The sequence below is a fragment of the Mesoplodon mirus genome (genome assembly GCF_964341445.2).
Source record: "Mesoplodon mirus genome assembly, chromosome: 1".
In the NCBI taxonomy this organism is placed as follows: Eukaryota; Metazoa; Chordata; class Mammalia; order Artiodactyla; family Ziphiidae; genus Mesoplodon; species Mesoplodon mirus.
Window position 1 is genome coordinate 219,383,419 of NC_138976.1, and position 26,100 is coordinate 219,409,518.

Consider the following 26,100-nt stretch of genomic DNA (forward strand, 5'->3'; position numbering starts at 1 on the left):
ACAAAATGCAAGAAACAGTTAACAAGGACCTAGAAGAACTAAAGATGAATCAAGCATCGATTAAAAACACAATAAATGAAATGAAAAATACTCTAGATGGGATCAATAGCAGAATAACTGAGGCAGAAGAACGGATAAGTGAGGTGGAAGATAAAATAGTGGAAATAACTGCTGCAGAGCAAAATAAAGAAAAAAGAATGAAAAGAACAGAGGACAGTCTCAGAGACCTCTGGGAAAACATTAAACGCACCAACATTCGAATTATAGGGGTTCCAGAAGAAGAAGAGAAAAAGAAAGGGACTGAGAAAATATTTGAAGAGATTATAGTTGAAAACTTCCCTAATATGGGAAAGGAAATAGTTAATCAAGTCCAGGAGGCACAGAGAGTCCCATACAGAATAAATCCAAGGAGAAATACGCCAAGACACATATTAATCAAACTGTCAAAAATTAAACACAAAGAAATCATATTAAAAGCAGCAAGGCAAAAACAACAAATAACACACAAGGGAATCCCCATCAGGATAACAGCTGATCTCTCAGCAGAAACTCTGCAAGCCAGAAGGGAGTGGCAGGACATAATTAAAGTGATGAAAGAGAAAAACCTGCAACCAAGATTACTCTACCCAGCAAGGATCTCATTCAGATTTGATGGAGAAATTAAAACGTTTACAGACAAGCAAAAGCTGAGAGAGTTCAGCACCACCAAACCAGCTTTACAACAAATGCTAAAGGAACTTCTCTAGGCAAGAAACACAACAGAAGTAAAAGACCTACAATGACGAACCCAAAACAATTAAGAAAATGGGAATAGGAACATACATATCGATAATTACCTTAAATGTAAATGGACTAAATGCTCCCACCAAAAGACACAGATTGGCTGAATGGATACAAAAACAAGACCCAGATATATGCTGTCTACAAGAGACCCACTTCAGACCTAGAGACACATACAGACTGAAAGTAAGGGGATGGAAAAAGATATTCCATGCAAATGGAAACCAAAAGAAAGCTGGAGTAGCAATTCTCATATCAGACAAAATAGACTTTAAAATAAGGACTACTAGAAGAGACAAAGAAGGACACTACCTAATGATCAAGGGATCGATCCAAGAAGAAGATATAACAATTGTAAATATTTATGCACCCAACATAGGAGCACCTCAATACATAAGGCAAATACTAACAGCCATAAAAGGAGAAATCGACAGTAACATAATCATAGTAGGGGACTTTTAACATCCCACTTTCACCAATGGACAGATCATCCAAAATGAAAATAAATAAGGAAACACAAGCTTTAAATGATACATTAAACAAGATGGACTTAATTGATATTTATAGGACATTCCATCCAAAAACAACAGAATACACATTTTTCTCAAGTGCTCATGGAACATTCTCCAGGATAGATCACATCTTGGGTCACAAATCAAGCCTTGGTAAATTTAAGAAAATTGAAATTGTATCAAGTATCTTTTCCGACCACAATGCTATGAGACTAGATATCAATTACAGGAAAAGAGCTGTAAAAAATACAAACACATGGAGGCTAAACAATACACTACTTAATAACTGAAGTGATCACTGAAGAAATCAAAGAGGAAATCAAAAAATACCTAGAAACAAATGACAATGGAGACACGACGACCCAAAACCTATGGGATGCAGCAAAAGCAGTTCTAAGAGGGAAGTTTATAGCAATACAATCCCACCTTAAGAAACAGGAAACATCTCGAATAAACAACCTAACCTTGCACCTAAAGCAATTAGAGAAAGAAGAACAAAAACATCCCAAAGTTAGCAGAAGGAAAGAAATCATAAAAATCAGATCAGAAATAAATGAAAAAGAAATGAAGGAAACGATAGCAAAGATCAATAAAACTAAAAGCTGGTTCTTTGAGAAGATAAACAAAATTGATAAACCATTAGCCAGACTCATCAAGAAAAGAAGGGAGAAGACTCAAATCAATAGAATTAGAAATGAAAAAGGAGAAGTAACAACTGACACTGCAGAAATACAAAAGATCATGAGAGATTACTATAAGCAACTCTATGCCCATAAAATGGACAACCTGGAAGAGATGGACAAATTCTTAGAAATGCACAACCTGCCAAGACTGACTCAGGAAGAAATAGAAAATATGAATAGACCAATCACAAGCACTGAAATTGAAACTGTGATTAAAAATCTTCCATCAAACAAAAGCCCAGGACCAGATGGCTTCACAGGCGAATTCTATCAAACATTTAGAGAAGAGCTAACACCCATCCTTCTCAAACTCTTCCAAACAATATCAGAGAAAGGAACACTCCCAAACTCATTCTACGAGGCCACCATCACCTTGATACCAAAACCAGGCAAGGATGTCACAAAGAAAGAAAACTACAGGCCAATATCACTGATGAACATAGATGCAAAAATCCTCAACAAAATACTAGCAAACAGAATCCAACAGCACATTAAAAGGATCATACACCATGATCAAGTGGGGTTTATTCCAGGAATGCAAGGATTCTTCAATATACGCAAATCAATCAACGTGATACACCACATTAACAAATTGAAGGAGAAAAACCATATGATCATCTCAATAGATGCAGAGAAAGCTTTCGACAAAATTCAACACCCATTTATGATAAAAACCCTGCAGAAAGTAGGCATAGAGGGAACTTTCCTCAACATAATAAGGCCATATATGACAAACCCACAGCCAACATTGTCCTCAATGGTGAAAAACTGAAACCATTTCCACTAAGATCAGGAACAAGACAAGGCTGCCCACTCTCACCACTCTTATTCAACATAGTTTTGGAAGTTTTAGCCACAGCAATCAGAGAAGAAAAGGAAATAAAAGGAATCCAAATTGGAAAAGAAGAAGTAAAGCTGTCACTGTTTGCAGATGACGTGATACTATACATAGAGAATCCTAAAGATGCTACCAAAAAACTACTAGAGCTAATCAATGAATTTGGTAAAGTAGCAGGATACAAAATTAATGTACAGAAATCTCTGGCATTCCTGTACACTAATGATGAAAAATCTGAAAATGAAATCAAGAAAACACTCCCATTTACCATTGCAACAAAAAGAATAAAATATCTAGGAATAAACCTACCTAAGGAGACAAAAGACCTGTTTGCAGAAAATTATAAGACACTGATGAAAGAAATTAAAGATGATACAAATAGATGGAGAGATATACCATGCTCCTGGATTGGAAGAATCAATATTGTGAAAATGACTCTACTACCCAAAGCAATCTACAGATTCAATGCAATCCCTATCAAACTACCACTGGCATTTTTCACAGAAGTAGAACAAAAAATTTCAAAATTTGTTTGGAAAAACAAAAGACCCCGAATAGCCAAAGCAATCTTGAGAACGAAAAACGGAGCTGGAGGAATCAGGCTCCCTGACTTCAGACTATACTACAAAGCTACAGTAATCAAGAAAGCGTGGTACTGGCATTAAAACAGAAAGATAGATCAGTGGATCAGGATAGAAAGCCCAGAGATAAACCCACGCACATATGGCCAACTTATCTTTGATAAAGGAGGCAGGAATGTACAGTGGAGAAAGGGCAGCCTCTTCAATAAGTGGTGCTGGGAAAACTGGACAGGGACATGTAAAAGTTTGAGATTAGATCATTCCCTAACACCATACACAAAAATAAGCTCAAAATGGATTAAAGACCTAAATGTAAGGCCAGAAACTATCAAACTCTTAGAGGAAAACATAGGTAGAACACTCTATGACATAAATCACAGCAAGATCCTTTTGGACCCACCTCCTAGAGAAATGGAAATAAAAACAAAGATAAACACATGGGACCTAATGAAACTTCAAAGCTTTTGCACAGCAAAGGAAACCATAAACAAGACCAAAAGACAACCCTCAGAATGGGAGAAAATATTTTCAAATGAAGCAACTGACAAAGGATTAATCTCCAAAATTTATAAACAGCTCATGCAGCTCAATAGCAAAAAAACAAACAACCCAATCCAAAAATGGGCAGAAGACTTAAATAGGCATTTCTCCAAAGAAGATATACAGACTGCCAACAAACACATGAAAGAATGCTCAACATCATTAATCATTAGAGAAATGCAAATCAAAACTACAATGAGATATCATCTCACACCAGTCAGAATGGCCATCATCAAGAAATCTAGAAACAATAAATGCTGGAGAGGGTGTGGAGAAAAGGGAACACTCTTGCACTGCTGGTGGGAATGTGAATTGGTACAGCCGCTATGGAGAACGGTATGGAGGTTCCTTAAAAAACTAAAAATAGAACTACCATATGACCCAGCAATCCCACGACTGGGCATATACCCTGAGAAAACCATAATTCAAAAAGAGACATGTACCAAAATGTTCATTGCAGCTCTATTCACAATAGCCCGGAGCTGGAAACAACCTAAGTGTCCATCATCGGATGAATGGATAAAGAAGATGTGGCACATATATACAATGGAATATTACTCAGCCATAAAAAGAAACGAAACTGAGCTATTTGTAATGAGGTGGATAGACCTAGAGTCTGTCATACAGAGTGAAGTAAGTCAGAAAGAGAAAGACAAATACCGTATGCTAACACATATATACGGAATTTTAAAAAAAAAAGTCATGAAGGACTTAGGGGTAAAACGGGAATAAAGACACAGACCTACTTGAGAATGGACTTGTGGATATGGGGAGGGGGAAGGGTAAGCTGTGACAAAGCGAAAGAGAGGCATGGACATATATACACTACCAAACGTAAGGTAAATAGATAGTGGGAAGCAGCCGCAGAGCAAAGGGAGATCAGCTCGGTGCTTTGTGACCGCCTGGAGGGGTGGGATGGGGAGGGTGGGAGGGAGGGAGATGCATGAGGGAAGGGATGTGGCAACAGATGTATATGTATGACTGATTCACTTTGTTATAAAGCAGAAACTAATAAAAAGAAAAAAAAATCCAAAAAATAAAAAATAAAAAAAAATAAAAAAAAAATTGAACAAATACACAAAGGGTAAATTGTTCTCTTACTGCGAAATTCGATGCATGACGCCTGTAAACCACCCTAAATTAATGAAATAGATGGGATTACCACTCTTCAAGTGATCAAGATAGAACCCTGCTTTGCTGCAATGCTGAAACAACATCATTGGATGACAGTGTCACTAGAAATCTGATTGACTTGACAAAGCATCCTGCTTTTGACTAAGAAGTCTAGCATTGAGGGCTTGTTTCTTCTGGGTAATGGGTTTACTAACCTCTTTGCCTTAAGGGGCACTGCTAACATAGACCTGTTATAATCAAGTCTTCAATAATACACAGGATTTTTTTAAGTGATTTACTATTTTAATTAGACGTGGTGGTGATTAAACTATCTTACATTACACTACAGTAGTTAGAAGATGACAGTGCAGTATTCTTATTACTGAGAATAATTTTTATTAGCAGATTCAGAGGATGCACGCATGTATAAGTAGAGATGGTTTTTAAACCATCTCTATGGTTTAAACCATATGGTTAAACCATATGGTTAAAACCATCTCTATGGTTGTATGTTTCCAAACACAACTGTGAGATTATCCAGAATCCACGATGTATGTAGAATAAAAATATAGAATTTAGAAATGGAAGATGCTTTTAAAATAACTCTGTTCCACTCTTTCATTTGTCAAAGAAGATGTTCAAGCCAAGAGAGGTTTTTCTTTTCTTTTTTTAAAATTTTTCACTTTGTTGTAAAATCCTCAAGGTCTGGAATAACTCTATAAATGATACTGGTTAGAAAAATGTTGCTGCATCTACAGGTGACATTTCCCATTTGTAATAAGGTCATTTGTGCTTTACTCTTCAGTGACTGAGCCCACGGCTTTGCCAACCACCGGTGCGCCAGAGATGGCTGAAACTAAATTCCCATCCGGGAGATGATAGAGGTAGGTTTCTTTCCTGCTCTAAAAGCTTATAGCTCTTCTTTAGCAGCTGGCCTATTTGTCGAGCTGTAGAAAAATCTATCTTTCATGAAGGAATTTCATTTCACAGATTCAAAAAGCAGTTCAAGGCTATCAAAGGTCATTGGGCCATTTTCCTCATTTTTTTTCAGGTGAGGAAAGTGACACCCACAGAGCCTGGGGGACTGGCTAGCTAGCAACCAGGTGGAACTAGATCCTTCCACACCTAGCACGTGTCCTGGATTGCTTCCACTGTACCATGTTTCTTTGATACCTTCTCCAATGTAATTCCACCATCAATAATGAACTTGCAATGACCCATTATGGAGCAGTTTCAGGAAGAGTTCCATCTACTCATTCAATGTCATTCTGGGTCCCCATGGATTTTTATTCCAAGCAGAGTAGCTAGGATGAGAAAGAATGAGACTCCATCAGGGTTTCCTCTTCTTTTGTGGCAACTTTATTGAATGCACCACTTGCTAGCCTGTCTTCTATTGAATGCTCTTTGCTCTAGTGATTTAGCATTGAAAACATTAGGAACATTTGTAAGATAGATATTCTGCTAGACACTTTGCCTGTTATCTCATTCAGTTCTCACATATCTCTGAGGGGCTGTGTGTACGTATGTGTGTGTGTGCATGGGTGTGCGTGATTACCTTTATTATGTAGATTACAAAACTGAAGCTCTGAGAGATTAATCTGTCCAGGTCCCATACCTAGAGAGTGGCAAAGCTGGAGGTAAACTCTGGTCTCTCCAAACCCAAATCCATGCTCTTTTCACTGCACCAGTTTCCTCACTGAATGCATCAATTCTGTCCCTAAATTAAGTAAAAGTAATATTTGTTTCCATGCAAGGTTTACAATGAACAGAACTGCACTTGAATTTATATAGCATTTTGCATTTCCCAAAGGTTTGGCATCCTTTTTTATTGCTTGCTCTATGGGGAAAATGTTTATAAGTGATTTTTGCAAGTCATGATGGTTAAAACAAAAAAGCAAGGAGTTAGGGCCCCGCGTAGTGATGGTTCCGGCATTCTGTGCCGTCAGACCCAAGGAAGGATGACAACTTTTAAAGTTCCCTGGGTTTTGTTAATGTCCTAGATTGATAAGCCCATCAGTTTCAAGTCCAGAATTGGTATAGGATTGATTGCCAGGGCCATTGAGGACTAAACTACCAGGTCTCTCTATTAAAAAGCAAAATGAAAAACATTACAAAGATGGATTTGGGAGTCACAGAGAACTCATGGTTGTGATTTGTGGAAGTCTTGTTACCACCACTGATACATCAATGACTCCATGTAATCTAATGAGCCATCATAAGCCTTAAATCACCTAACATTACAAATCCACTGGGGTGGGTAAGCAGGAGACAGTGTCACTGTGTCACAACACTTCTATGCAGTGGCCGATACAGTGACTGCTTTCCCACCCATTTCCTTTGGTGCTATTGATTAGGCTGCATGAATTTACATAAACACAGCAGAGAGAGTAGTCTGGTTTATACTGCAGTGACCTCTACTTAGAAACATCAATTCTCCAGAAACTCTAGCCTCATGGTTCCCAGAACTGAAAACTTGAGAATAGTATATTTAAGTAAAATTGAGGTGCTGCAAGGTTGAACTAAGATGTGGGAGTTAGTCTTCCCACCTACCTCCAGCTACAGAAATAGACTACGCAAGATGATTTAGATCATAAGCGGAAAGAAAAATAAGAAATGGAGTACTGACACAGGGACCTTACCAGCAGGCATGAAAAAGGTGCAGCAACAAATTCTTCTGTGAAACATTGTGGCTAAAATCTATGGGGCTGGCACTTCCCTGGTGGCACAATGGTTGAGAATCCGCCTGCCAATGCAGGGGATGCGGGTTCGAGCCCTGGTCCGGGAGGATCCCACATACCGCGGAGCAACGAAGCCGGTGCGCCACAACTACTGAGCCTGCGCTCTAGAGCCTGTGCTCCGCAGCAAGAGAAGCCACCACAATGAGAAGCCCATGAACCGCAAGGAGAAGCCCGTGCTCCACAACGAAGACTGTCCCCGCTCACCGCAACTAGAGAGTGTGTAGCAACGAAGACCCAACGGAGCCAAAAAATAAATCAATAAATTTTCAAAAAAATCTACGGGGCTGCAACTCAAGTCTAAGGCAGGTGCTAGAAAAATCTGAACTTGCTCCTTGTTCTGCACTGATTTTTTTTGGAGTAATATTAGACACAAAATCTGAATTTGGGTACCTATTTCCACATCTGTAGTTTGGGGCATATATCTTTTTGACCTACTGGCATATCTTATTCATGTAGAGCACAGCAATTTTTAATTCATAGATGACGCTAAAGTTAGCTTTATTGAATAACTTAGGATTTGGTCTTCTGATTGCCTGTAGCATGAGACATCATTAAGAGACAGCATAGTTTGGTGGTTAAGTATATGTAGATGGGACTCATAAACCCTGTGTTTGAATCTTAACTACACTGCTTAACACATGTAAACCTGGTCAAGTTCGGAAATCTTTCTGGGTCTGATTTTCCTCAAGTGTAAAATATAACAGTACCCATCTCATGAGGAAAGGAGCTAATACATGTAAAGTTAGGACATATCCTGCACATAGAAAATGTTAGTACATGTCAGCAATATTACCATGTTAAAAATAGCTTCATTAGCTCTATGAGTCCTTTATTCTATTTATAATTTCTATTAAAGGTATTTATGAATACCAAAATGCCCAGTGAAGAGCAAGGGAAAGTGAAGGCAACGATGAATAAACAAAGAGCAAGAATAAACATCTTACACATCCCAGATTCCCCAGGTTGCTGTCATGTCCTAGAGTACAAACAAATCAAAGCATTTTAACAATGCACTTTCATAAAATACAATGCATTACTCATTAACTCAGGAATGTGAAAATGAAAGGCATCTTCTTACAACTGGGAAAGAGGACTAGAGGGCAGGTTTGCTATCTAATTCCCTTGTTTGAATTCAGTATTACTGTTTGCATTCTTTCTCTGGGCATAAGATGTTTATCATAAACTTTGTCTTTGAGGCCGTTAATTTGCTGGCTCTTCCTCCACATGTATACTCGTAACAGTCCCACTGGGGAAGCACGGTTTCAGATTCTACATCTTATGCATGACTCAGAGGTTTACACATTCCACTGAATTATTTCCAAAGGAATGAGGCAATAAAATTTCTAATTTTGTCTTTAAAACACATAAGGAGGGCTTCCCTAGTGGCGCAGTGGTTGACAGTCCGCCTGCCGATGCAGGAGACACGGGTTCATGCCCTGGTCTGGGAGGATCCCACATGCCATGGAGCGGCTGGGCCCGTGAGCCATGGCTGCTGAGCCTGCGTGTCCAGAGCCTGTGCTCCGCAACAGGAGAGGCCACAACAGCGAGAGGCCCGCGTACCGCAAAAAAAATAAATAATAAAAAAAAAACACATAAGTAATCTATTTACAATGAGACCTCCTTGAATGAACACGGTTGAAACCCTTGACAAGATCATGATCCTGAGCCCCTTCTGCCCTAGTCATACAGTCCTAACTATAGCTCGTGGGCCTATCATGCGAAGACTCTGGGCCAAGTGAGACGAAACCAGAGAGATCTACAAGGAAACTGGCTGCCACTTCGGGGCTCAAGTATTGGTCTTACTTCATCAAGCCCAAGGTCTGTTTTTTCTGTAGTTACTCACAAGCAGCTGCTTGTAAATTGTGCTGCGCTCTTGCATTAACCTCTACTATCAGTTTCCAGACTACGGGCCTGGGCTTCTGTCTCTGTTTCCTGATTTTCACTCCAGTTCCGGATGGCGTTGGAAGTTGAAGCTGGAGCCCAACTGAAGTATGTAGGCCTCTGACACACAACTGAAGCCTCACTGGCATTTACTTTGGGGATTAGATTTGCTTTCTCTACTTCCTTTGTTGGTTTCTATTTTGTTCTAAGGCAAATGGACCACCTGCAATCATAATGTTGATTTCACTTGACTAGGTGTATCCCCACTATTTAGAAGTTCTCCTTAGTTTGCACCATCCGTCAGATCAGATTCTCTTGTGTTGAAATGACAACCCAGGTCAAAAGATAATTAATGTTGCTTGTAGATAAACTCATCCAGGTTTAGGTATGCTCTCAGAGGTTAGTACTACATTTGGGTCTGTTGGTTTTGGCCCAGTGTGCGTCTACTTACTCTGCTCCCCACTGAGCAGCTGTAGGTGATTTATCATGTCCCAGGGCAGAGCCTCTTGTAGCCATGCTTCATTAAACATTAGAATTAAACACATGTTGGGCTTCCCTGGTGGCGCAGTGGTTGAGAATCTGCCTGCCAATGCAGGGGACATGGGTTCAAGCCCTGGTCTGGGAAGATCCCACATGCTGCGGAGCAACTAGGCCTGTGAGCCACAACTGCTGAGCCTGCGCGTCTGGAGCCTGTGCTCCGCAACAAGAGAGGCCGCGATAGTGAGAGGCCCGCGCACTGTGATGAAGAGTGGCTCCTGCTTGCCACAACTAGAGAAAGCCCTCGCACAGAAATGAAGACCCAATACAGCAAAAATAAATAAATGAATTAATAAAAAACTCCTACCCCCAACATCTTCAAAAAAAAAAAAAGAATTAAACACATGTATATGTATATATGTGTCTATGTGTGTGTATGTTTACACATATAAGTATGTACACACATATGCAGTCTGGGTCACTATTTTCTCATGAATTCATATGCCAAATCCACTTTTAAGTCCTTTACTCATTCAATAAATATTATTTGAGCAACTGCATTATGCCAGGTACTGGAAAATAGAGGAAGAACTAAAGATTAAGGAGATATGGTCCAACACAAGAAGAAATAGAAAATCTGGATAATCTTATGTATCTTAAAATATTAAAAGTATAGTTAAAAAAAAAATCTTCCCACAAAGCAAACCTCAGGTCCAGAAGCTATACCAATGAGTTCTACCAAATATTTGGTAATTAATTGTGTTAATTCTATACAAATTCTTCCAGTGAATACCAAAATTCTTCCACTGAACAGCAAAATGAAAACTTTTCCCCAGTTTATGAGAGGAGAATAACCCTGATGCCAAAACTTGAAAAGGACATTAAAAAAATGACAGATTACTCATGAATAAAGTTGCAAAATTTAAAAGCAAAATAGATTCAAATAAAATTAATCCGTATATAAAGAGAATAATACATCACAATAAAGTTGGGTTTACACCAGAAAGAAAAGTTTGATTTAACATTAAAACTTAATATAAATCATCATATTAACAGACTAAAGAATAAAAATTACACAATCATCTTGATTTATACAGAACATCATTTGATAAATTTAGCATCCATTTATGGCAAAAATTCTTAGTAAAGTAGCAATAGAAGGATGTTTATTAATCTGATTTAAGGCATCTACAAAAAACCTACAGCAAAATGTATCCTTAATGGTAAGAAATATGAAGCTTTACCTCTGAAATCAGGAATGAGACAAGAATACATCTTATCACTAATTTTATTTAACATTGTATTAGATGTCTTGGCTAGCACATTAAGGCAAGTAAAAAAAAAAAAAAAAAAATATATATATATATATATATATATATATGTGGGGCTTCCCTGGTGGCGCAGTGGTTGAGAGTCCGCCTGCCGATGCAGGGAACACGGGTTCGTGCCCCGGTCCGGGAAGATCCCACATGCTGCAGAGCAGCTGGGCCCGTGAGCCATGGCCGCTGAGCCTGCGCGTCCGGAGCCTGTGCTCCGCAATGGGAGAGGCCACAACAGTGAGAGGCCCGCATACCGCAAAAAAAAAAAAAAAAAAAAAAAAAATTAAGACAGTGTGTAAATATAGATAAATAGGGGGGCCTCCCTGGTGGCGCAGTGGTTGAGAGTCCGCCTGCCGATGCAGGGGATACGGGTTCGTGCCCCGGTCTGGGAGGATCCCATATGCCGCGGAGCGGCTGGGCCCGTGAGCCATGGCCGCTGAGCCTGTGCGTCCGGAGCCTGTGCTCCGCAACGGGAGAGGCCACAACAGTGAGAGGCCCGCGTACAGCAAAAAAAAAAAAAAAAAAAAAAAAAATATATATAGATAAATAGGAAAAAACAGTAATACAAAAAATGAAGAGTTCAGAAGCAGACCCACACATATACTGACACATGTCAGAGCAGTGGCAAAGGGTAGTCTTTCTCTGAATGCTGCTGTCTTTTGATAGCCTTCTGGGAAAAGATGAATGAACATCTACCTCTATCTTACTCCATATACAAAAATCAGTTGTTGGTGGACTGTGACCTAATTTTGAAATAATAGAGAAGATAATGTACAAGAATGTCTTTATAATATTGAGGAAGAGAAAGCTGCCCTTATGCAGGAGACACACACACACGCACGTGCGCGCGCGCACACACACACACACACAAACATTATTAATGATAAAGGAAAAGACGGATGAATGGAATAAAATTAGCAATTTCTGGTCATCAAAATATACCATTAGAAATGTCAAAATACAAGCCACAAAATGGGAGAAGATACTTGAAAAACAAAGTTTAAGAGCATTTGCAGTACAAATTAATAAATGACTCCTACTTATCAGCTAGCATATAGACAGATAATTGGATAGAATATCAGGCAAGAATGCTAAATAGGCATTCACCAAAGAGGATAACCAAATCACCAAACAGCAACAGACACATGCAAAGGTGCTCAACCTCATGAGTCATCAAAGAAATACAAACTGCAATGAAATACTACTTACTCTCCAGAATGACTAATATTAAAAGACTGATAAAAAAATGTTGGCGAAGAGATAGAACAACCGAAACTCTCATATACACTGCTGGTGAGAATGTAAATTGGTATAATTATTTTGGAAAACCCTTTGGCAGTCTGCTAAACATATATCTGTGTGTGTGTGTGTGTGTGTGTGCATTTTACAATCCAGAAATAACACTCCCTAGTTTAGGTCCAAAAGAAGTACATGCATACATGCATCTGAAAGCATGTACAGGGATGTCATAGCAGTATCATTTTTAATTTCAAGTGATTGAATAACAGAATATATTAAATATATTGTGGTATATTCATACAATAGAATACTACAGAGGAATGAAAAATATGATTTACTGCTACAAGCAGTATTATAGATGAAGTCACAGGCATAATTTTGAGTAAAAGAAGCCAAACACAGAAGAGCGTATGCTACATGACTGTGATTATGTAAAGGGCAAAACCAGGAAGAACTAAGTGGGAATAGTAGTAAGAGTGCCATCTGGGATGCAGATAATGTTCTATTGCAATCACTCTGTGAAAAGACATTTTCACATTTAATATCTGTGCACTTATTTGAATGTACATTACGTTGTAATTACCTGTTATTAAAACATTAAAATATGGTCCTTGCAAATTTCATGTGGGGACTACAGATTCACAGATAAGACATGATCTTTCCCTTGCTCATTTATCCACCTTCATTCTAGTAATATTTTCCTGTGGGTCACTAATACCAAAATCTGTAGATGTAGCCCTGACATTGCTACCCTGCCGTCAACCAGACTTGATGCAATGTGATCGCTTGAGCACTTCCTCATCTCATCCCACAATTCCATTCTTTCTAAAATCACTGAGTCCATTTTCTCCTCCCGTGTCTGACAATTCTGCTTGACAGCCTCCTGCCTTTTCCTGGACAACTGTAGTGACCACCTAATTGACCTTCACAGAGGCATTTTATATGTATTGTAAATATAATTCCTTCAAGACTATAAATATGACGATGCCATTCTTTGGCTCAAAAATGTCAACATTCAGGCTTCCCTGGTGGCTCAGTGGTTGAGAGTCCGCCTGCCGATGCAGGGGACACGGGTTCGTGCCCCGGTCCGGGAGGATCCCACATGCCACGGAGCAGCTGGGCCTGTGAGCCATGGCCGCTGGGCCTGTGCGTCCTGAGCCTGTGCTCCGCAACGGAGAGGCCACAACAGTGAGAGGTCCGCGTACCGCAAAAAAAAAGTCAGCATTCTTCAATTGCCTACTGATTGAAACCAAGGCCTCTGGACCACATGGTGTTACTATCTATTTTTGTTTCCTTTGTTCATAATATTTCCTCTGCCAAGAACGTCTTTCTTACCAACTTCAGAGACCTAAGTTCAAACGTTCTACAATGTCCAGTTCAAATGCCACCTCTTCCATGAAATTTGTTCCTGAATTCCTTCCTGATTCAACTTCTCCCTCCTTTCCAAGATCATCACTTTACTTCTATAGCTCTGGTGTGCATCTATCAATTTTCGCCTTACATAAAAGGCCGAATGTGCCTAAACATACTAAATGCGTAATTGGAAAGCATGAGTTTGAATGCTACCTTTGCCACTTATTAGCTGTGTGATTTGGGGCAAGTCATTTAACTTGAGCCTCCATGTCTTTTTTGGTCAAGATATGAGACGTGCATAAGACTTTCCAAGACCCATCACACTATAACCCTTATCATCAACTAAAAGCCTTTCACATCTCTAGGGAGTCTTGGGAGTCAAATAACAGACACTTGGTGAGGTGACCTCTCGGGTCTCTCCAAGTTTCACGAACCTCTCCATGTTTTACAGACACTTGTGTACATTTTCCTACCCTCTGCACTGCTGCAAGCTCCTAGGAGATGGTGCTTGTGACTTACTCATGTTTACTCTCTTAGCCCAAGTATCGTACCTTATATACTATACATGCTCAAGAAATAGTTGAGTAAATCATGCAAAAGAACCATATATTGGCAGAACGGTATCTTACATAGAGAGTTAGGTAACTAAGGAATTTGATTCAGAATGGTCAAAGATGCTGTCATCAAGGAAAACGTCACAAACTAAACCCAAGTGTCATGTCTCAGAGTCCGAGACGATAATAACTTGATAGTTCATCCAATCACAGATAAAACAGTGAAAGGAACTCCAGTGATCATCTAATTCAAGCACGTCATTTTATACGTGAGTTCCCTCAAGTGCTGAAATGCTTTTCCCACTTAAGGTAACAAGAAAGCTACAGCTAGAAGCAAGGTTTCCTCTCTTCTCTACAGATTTCTTCAGCGTTTCACATTGCTTTCCTCTGGAAGTTCTATTGTTAGGCAACCGTGAGCTCTTTCAACCACTTAAGTTTTAAGTGCATTTTGTAAAATCTCTCTGCTTGACAGATCTGAATGATGGTGGTGTTTAGTAGGGAAAAAGAAAAAGCCTGGAAATGGCCAGTTTGTGAGCTTATGGCAGCTAAACCCAATCCATTTCCCCAACTGGAAAGTGGGACTGTCCTGCCTGTTGGAAATAATGAGCAGGGTAATGGCATTACAACATCAAGCACTCAGCATCCACACATGCCCTGGGAAAGCGGACTGAAGCACTCACATCTCTTTCAAGGGCAGTGAATGTTAATCTCAGTATGTCCGTCTAGAATACAGATTTTACGTAAAATTACATTTTTAAATTATTTTCTTTAAGAGGATTTTCACTTGGGATGTTCTGTATTTAATCTGATTTTTATAGCAACTCCAAGCAGTACAGAGGTCTTTCTCTCTCACCTGATTATTTTCAACTTTCCCTGGAAAACTGCCCTGGGATCCCTTCTGGCCCACTGCTGAACTCTGGTTCTCTTAGTTTCCTTGGCTGCTTGACCAAGGCAGCAAGGGGAAATTGAAGCTGATTCTATAACTGGATTCAGCACTGCTGCTCCTATTCATCTGCAATGCACCACAAAATCTCTTCCAAGCAGAGCTAGCCTTAATTCTGGTAATGTTTTCATTCCTGTATTTTTTAATGTATAATATACTTCCATTTTGACATGTGGGCCACACATTTAAGAGGATGCAGTCTGTTGTTCTTCAGAGCCTTGGAAATGATGAACAGATTGTATCCAATTACTACTCTCCTGACAACTCTTTTGGCCAAGAGGCAAACTCTGGACATAGGTACTTTCACCAAAAACTGGCAATTGTGGGTTTTTTTAAGATCTTAATCCAACCCTGCCAATGATAAGTCACCTATTAAGTTACAGGTGATAAAAGAGCCAAGGTTATTTTTATACTTAAAAGTATCTGAAAGTGTCCAAGTGCCATATACATTTTATTGAATAACTTCTTGAATCACTTGTAATAAAACATGTTAGAATTACAACTTATAATTATTTAGTTTTATGTAGCACTTTTCAGAATATAAAGTATTTTATTTTTGAAGTTCATAATGACCCTGTGAGGTAGACAGCTCTGTAAAGGTAAGCATCAGCTGCAGTTTATACAGATGAGAGAACTGAGACTCAGAGAGGTAACATGACTTACCCAAAAGCATTCCATGGAAATGCTGGGACCTGAAACCAAGACTTATAACTTCAAATCCACTACTGTACTAATAATGCTTCTCTTTGTCAAGAGTCAGTAAACTATACTTACTGAGCTGTTTATCCCATCCTCTGCTTGTTAGAAAGCAGTGATAATTCTAATTATCTAATACTAATACTAAAAGTAGCTAATACTTTTGGAAGTCTGTCACATAGGCCCTATGATTATCCTCTTTTTACTGATGAGAAAACTCAGGCAAAGATAAGTTAAGTAACTTGCCAAATTTCACACACTTAAGAGGGAAAGTGAAGATTCAGACCTAGGCCAGTTGGTGACTCCTAAACACCCCTGGTTTGATGTAACACGTATAAGGCAGCTAGCTAGAAATAAGGGGCAGTGAGGACTATGCAAGCTCACGGGTTCATTTGGGGACCTATCCTGCCACCCCAAGGTCATTATGCTAATATTAAATCCCTGAAAGCTTCAAGCAAATACGGTGCTAGGTTTATGAAGGAAGAGGCATTGTAAGCTATCAAGACTATGCAGCTAAAGAATATTAAATTCAAGCACTGGAGGTCTGAGAACATAGCTGAAGATGGGGGTAGAGTAGAGGAATGGCCCTTCCACCAAGTGTTGATTGGAACACTTGTCTATTTTAGAGCACAATCCTGCTCTAAAATATTCCTACATCTTTTTTTTTTTCCCAGTGACATAGTTTGAATAAAACATGGTAGTTAGGATGATCATACATCCCAGTTTGCCCAGGTCATTTCTGTTTTATGTCTTTTCTTTCAGAGAAACTATTAACAGTACGCCTTTCACTCTCAAAAGCTTCCCAATTTGGGTAGTACATTATGCGGTAAGAAACTTGTACTTTCTGAGCTACCAAAGACTTTGACTTAGTGGAGAAACCTACATTTTGTTATAAAATTGACAAGTGTGGTTTCTAGTTACTAGATGTTTTAGTTTGATGAAATTAAGGATGTTATTTCAATCTCATATCTTTCATTTGCAAAACAGGGATACCAATATAAATCGTGCACAGTTATTATGAGGATCAAGTAATGGAAAATCACTGGCTGCCAGTAGAAGTTTGTTCCCATTCTTCACTTCTGGTATCTTATTCATATTTAACACTTAACTGCATACTGACCATCATATCTTCCCATATATGCTTCTTCGCTTCCAAATTAGAGAAGTTCCTCAGTAGATATAATAAGATGTTAAATCACTGAATGTCCCAAGGACTCAATATGTTTCTGTGTACATTCTCTTTGTGTAACAAATGTTTGTTGATAGTGGATTTGTCTATTAATTGATCTTACTGAAATATTTAAACATCAATAAGATACAATAGTATCATGGAATCGATACTGATACCAGACAGTCATTCATTTAATAGAAGAGAAAACTGACACCCAAAGAAGAACAAATTTTACCCTCTTGGGCATAAGCAAAACAATTTTGACAGTCGTAACACTTCTTTCATCTTACTAGGGTATCCCTTAGCAAGCAACTGTAAAAATACTTTACAAGAGTGGGATGCATTGAAGTCTTTTCCCATGTATTATCTCTTTTTGATCCTCAACACTCATTATTTCCATTTTGCACATGAGAAAATAGTACATACCCCGTTAAGGAAGTATAAAGTATAGCATGGCCTTAAAACGAATCAGGCTCTCTGTTACAGATAAGTTCCTTAAAGAAACATTGCATTGTATCTTAAGGCACTGACATGGTTTAACTACAGAGAAAGTCAGTTCCAAATCAAAGTTTGCATAAATATATATTTGCAGAGATCTTAATAAGCCGATATGCATAGAATTCTGGGACTTTTGCCTGTAGAGCTGGGAGGGAGAGTAAGACACAGTGGCTAGCTTGAGACAAAATGCCAAAGCCTTACTAGAAGGAGCTGATCTTGCAACTGAGGTCCGCTGAAGAGATAACCAGGCAGCTCCAAGCATAGTGAAATAGTGAAACAAGACTCAATTATGAGTATCTAAGTGATCAGTGTTGAGGAATAGAATCAGGTAGGGAGGACACAGCATGCGGAAATCAAAAGGGAGAGGGGCAGGACTCTCGGGAATCAGGTAAACTGTTGCTGTGATTCTAGGAAATTTCCTCATTGAGCAGAATTCAAGATTGAGCCCCTAGAGGAGATAGGAATTCTGCTTCTCCTATTAGCACTCATTACATTTTATAGTAAGGTCTTGTTAAATACCTATCACCTCAATAGACTGTAAACTCTGTGAAAGTAGGGGAAATCTCACCTTGTTCCTGCTGTAATCCAGTACCTAGCTGGCACACTGTAATTATTCAATAAATATTTGTTGCAAAAATACATGAATTGGAAAGCTACATAGAACAAGAGAATCTTAATTATGGAGACTAAATAGAAAAAAAAAGAAAAAAACACTTCAGCTAGAGACTAACAATTCAGGGAGAGAAAACTCTTAACATGGAAATCAAGCTGGGGTCCTAGGGGCCAGCCTGAAATTCTGGTAGTGGTGTGCACTTACCTCCACATACAAAGTCCAAGGTCAACTTGGCAGAAAAAGAGACTCCGTGGGACAACTGAAATTCAGACTGAAGTATATGACTGAATCCCAAATCTAACCAGAGAGGAGCAACTGCCATTGACAGCCTCTCTTCTTATTAGGGCTGGCTAAGAGAACACAAGGCTGGCTGCCAATGGATCAAGCACTGGAGAGTCACAAAGGCATTAGGGTATTTGTCCTTGCATTAGGTCATTTAAAATAGACATTTCTGGCAGACCCTGTAAAGTCTACATATTGGCTTCATTGTTTATTGCAATTTGATGGAAAGCTGGGTATTGATTTTTTAAATTAAAGCAAGAAATACTTGGAAAGATTTTCTTCATTTCCATTAACTTTATTAGGACTATAACACATCACCCCGCTCAAGATTAGAGCATTTGTGTGGAGAAGACAGAGTCCTGCATTAAATTTGTTTTGTCCCATGCTCTGCTTCTCACTAGGCAAGTGTAGTATGTTACCTAAAAGTACTTCTGAAGATGTTTCTGTTTCTGACTTGTTATTTTGTTTTAATGTAAATGATTCTACTTAGAAAAGACCATTTGATTATTTGTTTTGAGGTGAATTAAAGACTTCAGGAAATATCCAAACGATTCAATATGCATTTGGATCTGTTAACAACATTTTCTTCATTTCCCATTTGAACATCTTTGTCTATAAATAGTAAAATGTAGCATTGAAGGATAATGCAGGCTCAGCTATGATTCACGTTGGGATAAGTGCAGTATGAGGTGAAGCTGAGACATGGTCAGATCAAGACCAATGGTACTAACTCTGGTATACTTAACTCTGCATCCTAGAACTTAGGGGAGGGTCTGAAGTGGAGTTTACGTGCTCAGAAAATGGATGAAACAATGAATGAAAAAATGAAAGAGTGAATGAATTAACTAATCTTGAAGGATAGGTATGCTAATTAGCTGCCCAGCGATCCAAAGTAAGGCCCAAAGAGATCAAGAAAAATAGGTTACTATTAGCCATGATAACATGGAATCAGGTCAAGCCCACGGTTCACAAGAGTCCCCATACTTTGAGAGTAGCACAGCTCATTCTTGAGGAAAGGCAGGTGCCAGCAACAACACCTAGGTTAAAGGTTAAGACTAATTTTACCATGGAACTGCAATAGTTGGACAGGAAGACAAGACATAGCCATTTAGAACAAAGAGGTACACCTAAGAGGTAAAGCTGAAGGCTGTATCCCTGTGACATTCAGAGGTTCAAGGTTCATCAGAGGTGAAACAGATAAATGACAAAAAATTTAATTCAGTATCCATTAATTCAGAAGGATGGGAGGCTGTCAATATACTTCTTTCTGTCTTGATGAGAATTGGTTAGAGACTTAGAGCGTAGTTAATTTAAGCCATGAGTAAAATGTTTCCGCATCTCATGACAGAGCAGGAATGAGTAAAGTAGGAGGTGATACCAGAAAATTCCTGCTAAGAGCAAAGTTTTCTTAGTTATCATCCAGAATGAATAAATTTCACCCAGAGTAAAGGGGAGATGGTAAAGAAGATGGCCAGGTGGAAGGATCTATGCAACTTCTTGAAATCCCTATAACTATTTGTGAACTAGGTTCCATTTCTCTTAGTTTTACAGACAAGGAATCTGAAGCTCATGTAATTTAAAGAGCTTATCTGAAATTATAATACAGAAAGTGATGGAGCTAGGAGTCAAATCTAGATCTTTTCCAAGATCATTATACCTTCAGCCATCTTAAAACTCAGAGGAACTAAGTCTGTGACCTGTAAAAGAGACAAAAGACTCAGGTCTTCTCTTCTGGAGTGAACTTTCTTAATCCTATTAGCTATTAAGAATTATGGTCATTTTCAGGTACTTACTCCCAGGTTCTGACTCAGACCATCACAATATTAACCAGTCTTCAGATGTTTATTGTGCTAGGTTCTGAGCGAGACAAAAAATTGTAACTCCTACATCTTGACCTCATAGAAGTTACAATCTAACTGACAACAGGAGATTAAAATGGTTAGATAACAATGTGCTAGGTCACAATACTAGTATAGAACTGTCATGAAACAGGACAGAAGCACTGTGTGAGGGGTCAAGATATGGGGTAAGAATAGTTAGAACTGCTTTAAACAGAAGAAATGGGATTTTACTTTTGTCTAAAGCATCAGTGGGATTAGGAAGAGAGATGATGGCAAAGGCCTTCCTATAACAGAGAAGAGCAAGTATCTGCTCATGATAAACATGGCATAAGCCTCTTACCCCTGGGTCTCTTTAAAGCTGCTCCTATACCTTAGCTGCATTCAACATTCTTTTTCCACATACATAGATTTCTACTCCCCTCTCCAGCAACTAAACCAAGAGTAATCCCCAACTTGCCAAAGATAAATGTATAAGAAAGTATAATCCATGGAAAATATTGGATATTTTGGAAGCCACGGGGTTTGATACACATAGAAGACCATCCATTTGTGATTCTCTTTGCTCTTTTTTTTCTAGCGTGCAAATAGAGATATTACGATTCAGCAAAAAAGGAAATTAAGGTTCCTTTTTTTAAATCAGATTGACCATTAGCATTGTGATATGTTTTTAATGGAGATAAGTAGCATTTGCTTCTTTAACCATATGTTATATCACACAGAATGTCTTTAGTATCAAGAGTTAGCTCCAACACTGCATCATGTAGGATTTATAAACACAAGGGTTAAAGTATTAGAAACTATCTTTAAGCAACTTGGAAAGTGAACAGCCAATGAAACATTCTTTGGATGAGGTAATGCTGTTTGCTTGCGCTTCACTGGTTGAGTCTAAAATTCCTGTTTCCAGGAGTTGAAGGATAAGTTTCTCTGCAACCAGAAAGAACTGGATAGTCTCCAATTGCTTATATAAGATATTTTATGATCACTCAATAAAAGCAAGTCCCTCCTCAACTTGCCAATGCTTCTTCTGAATTATTTCCCAACAACGCTTGTACATAAACTCGACTGTAGGGATTTTTGCTGGGTCCAAAAGAAAACCTACACAAGATATTAAGAAACGCAGTTAAATGCTCAGTGATTATATTTGTGTGCTATGGTGCAAAGAATACCGCAACCTTCCTCTCACCTTTGCAACCTTGTGCTTCTACCTACTACATCTAGAATGTAGTTTCTTCTATTCTTTTCTTTTTTTGGGAGGGGAACTTTGGATTTCTTAGCTCACAATGGTAATAACTGTGCTAGTCCAGCCTACTTCATAGAGTTTCTGCATGCAAGGACATCTAATTAAATACTGTATGTGCAAGAGTTCTAAAAGACATAAATGTCTACCTCAACTTCCAGACTTGCCTATCATTTTAAGGAAGGCAATATTGATGATTTCTCATTTTTGAGGCAATATTAGCACCCTTTATAAGCAAGCACAGAAAGCCTCTTGGCTAGAAGTGGTACTTTCATATGTTGAAGAATCCCTGGAGCTGAGAAAGCTGTCTGCGCTTTAATGCTAGAGAGAAAGATGCAGGCTTTCTTTGGACAGAGTTCTATCCAAGCTGCTTTGAGTCTTAATTATCTAATTAGAAACCACTTTTACCTTTGTGAAATATAGAAAAATTGTCTGGGACACTTAACTTGCATCTTCAAACCCACTAGGGTTTGAGGCAAGTAGCCCACCTTCATGTGACAATGTCTAACCATCTAGGTGCACGACCCACTGCATAGGTACATCTACAGCTTTAAGTCTCTTGCTATCTTGGCAAGAAAAAATGCAACAGATTCCTTTTCGAAGAGACAGTGCTGGTTATAGATTTTTAACACATTCAAAAGCAAACTCCTGATATCCTTACTACCCAACGCCCACCTTCCAAAATCACCACTCCTCCTATCTTAGTAAGTGGTAATCTTAGTCTCCATGTTGTTAAGACAAAACACCATGGAAGCACTATTCTTTCCTTTTTTTCCCCCTTCATCCAACTGTGAATCTATCAGCAAATCCTGCAGGCCTATCTTCAAAATATATCCACAATCCAGCCCAGTGTTTGACTACACTGCTGGTCAAAATTGCTGTCATTTTCCCTCTGGATTATTGCAGTCACCTCCTAACTATTTTCTTTGCTTATGGCTTTGTCCTCATAAAGTCTATTGTTCACACAACTATTTGAGTGATTGTTTTTAAAAAGAAGACAGCTATGTCACTCCTCTCCTCCAAACCCTCCAATGGTCCCATCTTACTCAAAAATAAAAGGCAGAGGCTTTAAAATGATCTGGTCCTACCATCTCCTGTCTGCCTCCTTCTCTCTTATCACTGACCCCTTCAGCTCCCTGGATAATTCAACTCTCCCACCTCACCTTTGCACAGGGTGTTTGCACAGGGTTTGTATGGGATTCTCTCTCTCTCTCTCTCTCTCTCTCTCTCTCTCTCTCTCTCTCTCTCTCTCTCTCTCTCTCCCCCCCCCCTCTCTCTCTCCAGATTTTTCCTCTATTCCTTTTCAGAGGCCTTTTTCAGACCACTCCATATAAAATAACATCCTCTCCATAAACCCTATCTTTTTTACATTGCTATGTTTTTTTACATTGCTATATTTTTCTCCACGTTTCTTATCACCATCTGGTAGACTTTATATTTTCTTGTTTATTGCCATTCTTTTGCACTACAAAATAAACTCCATGAGGACAAGAGCTTGGTCTGGATTTTTCTCCCATATTCAGCCTCTAGCAGTAGGTGTTAAAAAAAATGTTTAACAAGGTACTCGGCAAAGGTACTGTTTAATATGTGATTTGAGGTAGGCATGAAATATTTTAATATTTAAGAAACACTGAAGTGCAACTATGAAGTACTGAGATTGTTCCTAAAAATATTGCAATTTATATGTTCCTGGAAGAGACTTGCAGCATTTAATCAGTGTCAATACCATTGGAATAGTGTACAGCTGCTTAAGGATATTATATTGATTTGGGAAATATGGAAAAGTAGCATACAACGAATGCTTAGGATTCCTCAGACACTGGGTGATTTTCTTTTGTTAGCATTTTTATCTCACTTAGAGAATCTCAGTGGTCAATAATTATTTAGATGCACATATTCTTTTGCATTCTTTATAAAACCAGTCTTTCATATGTTTAAGTGTGAACATATGTGCTGAGATATTAAAAATGGTATTATCCTGGATATAGAGAGACAAATTCTGACATACAAATAAGTTACTCTCTAGACAAGAATTAACCATCATGTAGGTTGGAAAGAACATATTTAATCCGTTCTGTGGACTTTAGAAAAGGGTCTGGAAGAATCAGCATACCTCTCAGAGATCCTCATTTATGTGCAGAGCATGGCAATCTCATAGGGGACAACATGGCATATGTTAAAGAAAAATTTATTCTGACCCTAGTTAAAATGTTAAGGAAGATTTTATTCAGGACTATTGCAATAGGTTTCAAGACTATCCCAATAGAGGAAATAGATAAGGCTCAATCCTGAATACAAAAAAGACAGCTGGGGATTTATAGCCAAAGAGCAGACCTAGGGGTCAGTGGGTAGAAAATTGCTAAGAGAAGACATAAAGGGTAGGGAGATTTTTGCTAAACTTACTTAGCAGGATTCTTGCTAAAACTGAACTAGGCAGACCAAAGTCAGGACCCAAGGACAATGCCTAGTCACAAAAAGAGCCCAGAGGAGCCTGACTAAAGTCTGGGGAGAGAGCCTTTGTCACATAAAAGGTCTTCTCAAGAGCCCATTTGAAATCCCTTTGCCTCCACATATCAATAATTAAATAAGAATCATCCATTGTTTAATTCAACAATATTCATTCACTGAGCTTGCTCTAGGCACTGTGCTAAATAAGGAGGGAATAAATTTGCATACGATGCAATCCTGACCTGGGAGCTGCCACTCTAGTGGGGAAATCAAGGTGTTAAGTTAATAATTACAAGGTGATAGAACACATGCTTCAGTAAAGGGGTAAAGCATTCCTGCTATGGAAACACAGGGGTGGGAAGGGAATTAATGCTAAGTAACAGAGAAAAGAACACGGATCAAGAAAGTCTTCTCAGGAGAAGATTCTTCTGGATTAGATCCAGGAGGAAGTGGAGGCACTGACCAGTTAGAAAAAAAAGATTGGCTTTTCAAGGCAAAAGCAACAACACTTACACAGGTACATCCAGAAACATACGACATCAAAAGTGACAGCTCACTGAGAAATGGAGGAAGAGGCTGGAAGCAGCACTGGGAGTCTGGAGAGAAACAGAAACAGATAAGGCTGGTAGTCACCTGGAGCCCGACTGTGAAAGACATTGTCCTTGACTACTTCATGGACTTGGGCTTGACCTTTGATGGTGGGAGGGGAGAGAAAGTCAAATTTGTAGTTTAGAAAGATTTCTCTGGCACCAGTGGAAGAGGATAGATTGGAATAGGAACAGGCCAAATGGAAGTCAACTAACTTAGTAGTTCAGACCCTAGGAGAGAAAATACGGAAGATCTCAAGGAGAGATAATGGGTCTGGAAAGGAAACTATAGATTTTAGAGGAGACAGGTTTCTATTAGTAATCCAATATAAAGTATAAGGAAAAGTTAGAACCTAATAATGGCTCCCAGATTTCTGGGTTGGGTGTTTGTGAAGATAGTGGTGGTATTAACAAATGTAAGGGGTACAAAAAGCAACAGCAAGTTGTCTGTGGGATAAAGAGAGATTTGCTTTGAAAACGTTCAATGCAAGGTGCTTAAGAGTCCAAATCTAGATGTCCAGTATGCAGATCTGCGTGTGCGTTTGCAGCACAGGAGGAGGTGGAAGTTGAGAAAGGAATTTACACAACACTAATAGAAACAGAAGTTTGAAACACTGGAGAAGGAAAGGGGACACAGGAAGGACACCAGGTAAGGAGGAAAATGGAAAATGGAACCATGATGCTCTAATGCTTAAGAGAAAGCCTGGTGTGTCCCATAAAAAAAGTATGGTTTATGTTATATAATCTCAACTGTTCTCAAAGAAGGCATATTATATTAATGAGAAAAGCCTTGTTTTGAGAGCACATTGATAGGTCTGGGTAAACAAATTTGGGCTATGCAAGTTTGCTGAATTACTCTGCACGTTAAAAAGAACCGAAATTCTTTAGAGAAAAATCGGGGAAAAGAGAACAAAAAATGAAAGGCAGGATGCTTAGCGAGATCAGAGGGATACACCTTGGCAGGAACTTTAGGAAAAAAATATGCTGTAAAGAGACTGAAGTTCTATGTTCAGCTTTAAGTTCTCGTCCCCATATGAAAACTTCAGTAAGTCCGCAGTCCACTGATGTCTTTATGCCTGTGGATTCACCGGCAGGGGGTATGGGGGGTGGTAGTCAGTTCTCAAAGATCTATTGATTTCCACTTTTGCCTACTTAGTACAATTAAAAGATGATACA